Here is a 6,030-nt window from a genome sequence, read left to right as displayed (position 1 = left end):
CACAAAGTGCTGTGTTCAAGGAAAATCGAAAGTCATGTGTTCCAGGGAGGGCAGAGGGCATTTCCTGTGCCAAGCAGGGCCTGCCCTGCGCTGGGGGAAACCAAGGCTAGCTGCAGGCGGGGGGGGGGGGGGTTGGTATGCAAAGTGGCAATTCCAACAGCATCCCCAAAGCCGGGGAGGAGAAGGAAAGGAGTGATGTGTGCCAGAATGGGGGGTGGAGCAGTGGCAATAGGAGGCTGATCCCCAGGACTCAATGGAAACAGGAATGCTCCCACTCCCCGTCCCAGGGGGAGGGACATGGACCCAAGGCCTGCCTGGCCGAACTGCTCCTAAGAGTGATTTATTTATTCCACAGCCAGGTCAAAGCTGGAGAGAGGAGAAATTTGCTCAGTAGGGCCATACCCCAAAGGTTCAGAGCACCTACTGTGTGCCAGGCACTGGGACAGCAATGACAACCCTGTCCCTGCCCCAACATGAGTCACAGGCTAGAGGAGGCGGCAGCTGAGTCAACAGGGAGATCAGGGCTGGGATGGTGACAGCTTGGGCACTATGTGTATTCAAAGGAGCCCCAGTGCACGTGGCAGGGGGTGGAGGTGGGTAGGGGTAACCAGAGAAAGATTCTGAGAGGGATCAGCCATTTTGTCAAGACAGAGACAGTATGTCCCCCAGTGCCCACCTGCTCCCAGCCTGCCCCACCTCGGACCCTCCCCACAGGCTGCACCTGGCTGATCCCCACCTCCTGCTCTGGCCACAGCCTCCTCCCCATCTTCATTTCCTCCCTTCCCTCACACTCACACACACCCATGATGACAAAGGGGCCACTCATCACATCCACTCCCTGCTGCATGGCCACTGCTCATGCTTCGTCTCCTCTTCTCTCCCTCCGGTGCCCCAAGGCCTCAGGGGGCTCCCCTCCACCACCTCCTTGCCCTCTTGAACACACAGGGACATCTTTAGTGGTTTGCCCACGCATGTAGCCTCAGGGGTGGAAGGGTGCGGCCATCCTAGAGCCGCTGTTGAAACCCCAAGAACGTTTCTTCTCTGGGTTCTGCCACCCTGGGGGACGTGGGCTCAGCCCCCCACAACCTGCCTGAGGTTTCCTCCATGCTCCACCCCAGGCCTTCTGTCCTGGGGACCTCTCTCCAGTCTCTACTCTCCCCCAGTTCCCTAAGTCCCCCTCTCCCCCCTTCAAGAAATCTTTTTTTTTTCTGAGTTCCTGCCTGGGATACTTTTCTCCTACATCAGTTTCCCCAAAACTGTTTTTGCTAGAAACTTCCCCTTTCCCCACAGGCATCATGAAACTCAGGATGCAGAAAAAAAAATCTGTTTCCACACTGGACAATCCTTTCTGGAGGGAAAGAAGAGTGCCCCAGCAGAGTGAAGAGAGCAGAAATCATAGCACCAGAATCACATCATGTATAGTCATCGGAGTAGCTTTTACTGAGCACTTTACTACATGCCAGACAACAATGTAGGCAGTTGACAATTTAATGCATATAAAACCCGCTTAATTCATTTTCCAAATAAGGAAAGAGAAGCCCAGAGAGGTTGAATAACAGATACCAAATGGCCAGGCGGGACTGAAGCCCAGGCAGTCTGGCAAAAGAGCCCACCCGCTGGTGGACGCGGGAGAAGGGAAAGACCTGGAAGGTGAGCAGGCTGCATGGGGAGGGCCTGAGGGCCGCCTCCAATCTCTGGGGACATCAGGCCTGAGAAGGGAACTCCTGGCCTCCTGTGAAGCACTGGTTCAGTGGCCCTCCAACCCCCTTGTGGTCGCCGGGCCGGTGCTCAGAGGCAGACAGTTTGAGATTGGCTTGCAGATAAGGCTGTGTGTTTTGCCAAAGTGGAAGGAGGTAGATGGGTCTTTTGAACGTTCACAGGAAAGAGCAAACGGATGACTGATGGAAATGTGGGCTGGGAGAATTGCAGTGCATTTGTCCCGGCTGGGTCCACACATGCAAAGAGGCTTGGAAGAAATTGGTGGCTTGCTGTCATGCCTCCAGGCCTTTGCCCACGCAGTGTCCCAGCCTGAACTCCCTTCCCCCACCTCCTCAACTGCCTGACTCCTCCTCCTCCTCCAGGTCAATGATGAAATGTGGCTTCCTCCAGGAAGCCTTCCAATCCTCAAACTGAGCAGGGCCCTGTGTCAGTTTCATCTGACTTTTGAGCAGGCCACACTCAGCACCAGACCGCTGCTGGGGAAACCTCTGGCATTTGGATGGAGTTCAAGGTGGGGTCGGGGGGGAGGTTCCAGCCTGCCAGAGAGGGATCACACCTCAGCATAATGATCCCCAAAGGGAGGACACCCCCCCCGGGGTCCCTCCTGAATTTCCTCCCACCTGGGGAATCACCTGGCTGACCAGACCACGGTGACTTTAATCTCCTTTCTCTTTCTGGTTCTGCTGCTTATACCTCAGGGGCCTTGAGCAAGCTACCTGGGCTCTCTGTGCCTTTTCTCACGTAGGATATGGGGATGATAATGGGACCTACCTCATAGGGCTATTGTGAAAATTAAAACAGGCCTCAAAGCAAATGCATCATTATTGCCATCATCATCACTGACTACCGAGTTTCCCAATATCTAGAGTGTGCTAGTAGTGATGGCATGCACGCCCAAGGGCAGCAATGGGGTTCTCTTGCACCCTCCAGAGGCAGCTCTTAAGTACTATATCCTACCAAGCACCACTCAGGATCCTAAAGGTGGAAAGTGACACCCCTTAAAAATAAGTAATCCAGCATGGTTTAAGTCAAAAGAAAATTGATTTGCCACTCCAGCCATATGCTGTGCCCTTCCCTGGGGGCCATCAACTGTCTGGCTCCTTCTTAAACACTCAAATCACAATGACAGTGTTAACGTCTTCAGATAGTCCTTTTGGGCTCCCTATTTATTTAACACTGAGCACCTGCTCTAGGTCACTATACATCTGCTGCGAACAATGAAAATCGATGAAAATCCCTTCCCTTGTGGAAGTGACGTTCAACGGGGGGAGACAGAGAAGTAACAAATAAGTATTTTATCGAGTATAGCAGGTGGTTTCAAGTGCTAAGGAGTAAAATAAATCAGGAGAGAGTAGAAGAGGTATGTGGGTGTGTGATTTTTAACAGACAGGTCAGGAGAGGTCTCGCTGAGGCGCTAACCTGTGAATTAGGACTTGAAGGAGGTAAAGGAGGGAGCCATGGAGAGATCAGGGAAAAGCATTCTGGGGAGAGGGAACAGCAAGTGAAAAGGCCCTGGGGCAGGACGGTGACCGCTGTGAGGTGGGGACTGTCTTGTTCCTGGTTGTGTTGCCAACAACTGGAGTGACACTTAGCACATAATAGTGGTCAGTAAATATAGCATGGATGGACAAAAATCCCAGGTATAGCCTTTAGGAAAAGCTTGCTAAGGGCTCAAATGATGGTTCCAGGTTGTTACCTCCTCCACTTGAAGACTTCATTCTCAGACAACTTTTCTTTCTGTGGTCTGACATAGTGACTCAGCAGATCTTACTCAAAAAGCAAGAATCTTGAGTAAAAATCTGTGAGATCTTTAAAACTATGAGAATGGGATATGATTCACTGACATATTTTATATTTGGAAAATGTTGCAAAATACATATAGAGAGAGCTACCATTTATTTAAAAAAGAAGGAGGGGGAAGAAAAAAGAACCTATCTCTCAATTTTCCCAGCAGAAACTCTAACACAGCTCATTGGCTGAGTGGATCACATGTCCATCCCCCAACCAGTCCCTGAAGCCAGTGGATGGGATGTGAGAGTGGCTTAGGACTAGGTCACATGCCTCACGCACACCACATTGAGACGGAGGAGAAGAACCCAAGGGAAGTCAGAAGCTATGGCTGGAAGGAGAGAGAAAGGATGCTGGGCAGGCAAAGAGCCAAAGTGTTGCAGAATAATCATAAGAGCTAAGATTTATTTATTCCTTTATATTGAATGCTACTGTATGTTGACCCCAGCAAAGGTGCAATGCTCACAACAACCCCACAAGGTAGGTTAGCCCCCATCTTACAGATAGAGAAATTGAGGCCAAGAAGAAACTGAGGCTTGAGACTTCACAGCTAGTGAGAGGCAGAGGCTGGGAGCCCAGAGCCTCCACAGGGCTCGATCCTGAAATCCCCTGTGCTGTTTGGTGTCTGCCCCTCACCCGGCCAGGGTCAGGTTGGCTAGACCAACCACGGAGCTGACGGTGGAAGCCCCCAGCATGAGAGCAGACTAAGAACACAGGGAGACATCTCTTGGATAGAGGAAGACGCAAGGGGAGGCTCATAGTGGGCCCATAGGCAATGGAGAGACCACTGGCAGAGGCTAGAGGTCATTGGCCCTCACTTGTTCTTCAAATGGAAGCCCGAGGTAGGGGTGGGAGGCCAACAGGAGGATGGGCTGCCTCTCAGTTCTAGGTTTCCAAGAGGTTGAGATGACGATGGGATGAGGGTAGGGGTGCAACCTATCAGTAGCTCAAGGAAGAGTCTGGTATTTATGGTGTGCCTGCTGTATACCTAAGCCCTGACAGCCTTATCTCCTCCCAAGCTTCCAAGGGGATACCAGCAACCCACTGACAGGAAAGCTGTTCTACCAACTCTCCATGGTGTCCCCAGCACCCAGCCCAGCACAGTGCCTAGCATACAGCAGGTGCTTAATAAATGGTTCTTGCTGAATGAACCCTGGGAAGGAGGTAAATGCCTACCCCCATGGCAAAAATAAGGACACTGAGCCTCAGAGATGGTCAAGGCAGGACTGGTATTGGAGTCCAGCTGGGCCCAGCCTCCCAAGGGACCATTCGTGGGATGTGCCTGGACTTGTGAAGTCCCTCCCTCCTTTCCTCCCTCCCTGCTCAGTGGCAACACTCTTGGGGGCTTGGGAAGATGATGCCTAGGCCAGCACAAGATGGGCCCAGGGCTCCCAGAGCTCCAGGACTCCTTGCCCACATGAGACCGCCAGCCACCTTTGGGTATATGAGCTCCCTCGCCCTCAGACAGCGCTATCAGTTGCCCCCAGGAAAGCCCACAAAACCTGCCATGAGCAGGTACCTCTCACAGTCTGTCTTTGGAAGGGTCCCCTCCTATAGCCATTGATCCAACTCCAGGTTCTCAGAGCTTGGAAGGATTTGGTTCAAAGAGAGAACATATTGGGTGGGGGGAGGTTTTGTTTTTTAAAAAGAAGACAGAGGATCTCACTTCTCAAGGGAAGACCCTTGGAATTGGAGTGGGATGTATGCTAGAGGGTCCATGGAGTTTGCCCAGACTGAAACCAGTAGGGCTTGTCAGGGGTATTAACCTGGACTTCAAGAGTCACAGTGACTCCCTGGTGCTGGTCCATCCTCCAGGTCAAGGCTTGGACCAGCCCTAGTAGGATTCAAACAAGAAGAAAGTGGGCTGATCATTCACTGGGCAGAGAGGGGTGCAGAGGAATGTCCCATTCAGACCCAGCCTGGCCTTGACCTGTCCCCCAATTGCCCATGGCTTAAAGCTTTGAGGGCTTCCCCACTTTGGGAGAGCAGACAAGGAAAACCACATGGCCGGGAAAACCAGAGAGGGTGCCCTTGATGTAAGCCACCCACCAGACCTGGTCTTCCAGAACCACCTCTATCCCCGGGGGGAATGCTTCACTCACTCCACCTCCCAAAAAAAGGAGACCAGATGTCCTTCCCACTCATTCCTCCTCAGCAGGTCCCAAGGGTGACAGGGGCCGGGCTACTCAAAGGTTACAGCACAGACCCCGGGTCTGGATTAGAATCCAGGCTGCCCCCTTAGCCTGGGGCCTCTATCAGGTGATCTTGGGTGTCTGAGCCTTCCTTTTCTTGAAATAAAATGACGATAATCATGCCTAAAGGGGGGCGCCTGGGTGGCTCAGTCATTAAGCGTCTGCCTTCAGCTCAGGTCATGATCCCAGGGTCCTGGGATAGAGTCCCGCATGGGGCTCCTTGCACAGTGGGGGGCCTGCTTCTCCCTCTCCCTCTGCTGCTCCCCCTGCTTGTGCTCTCTCTCTCTGACAAATAAAAATCTTTAAAAAAAAAAATCATGCCTAAAGGAAT

The sequence above is a fragment of the Zalophus californianus genome, chromosome 8, assembly GCF_009762305.2.
Source record: "Zalophus californianus isolate mZalCal1 chromosome 8, mZalCal1.pri.v2, whole genome shotgun sequence".
Lineage (NCBI taxonomy): Eukaryota > Metazoa > Chordata > Mammalia > Carnivora > Otariidae > Zalophus > Zalophus californianus.
The sequence above is the reverse complement of the archived record's forward strand: the minus strand, read 5'-3'. Positions refer to the sequence as shown.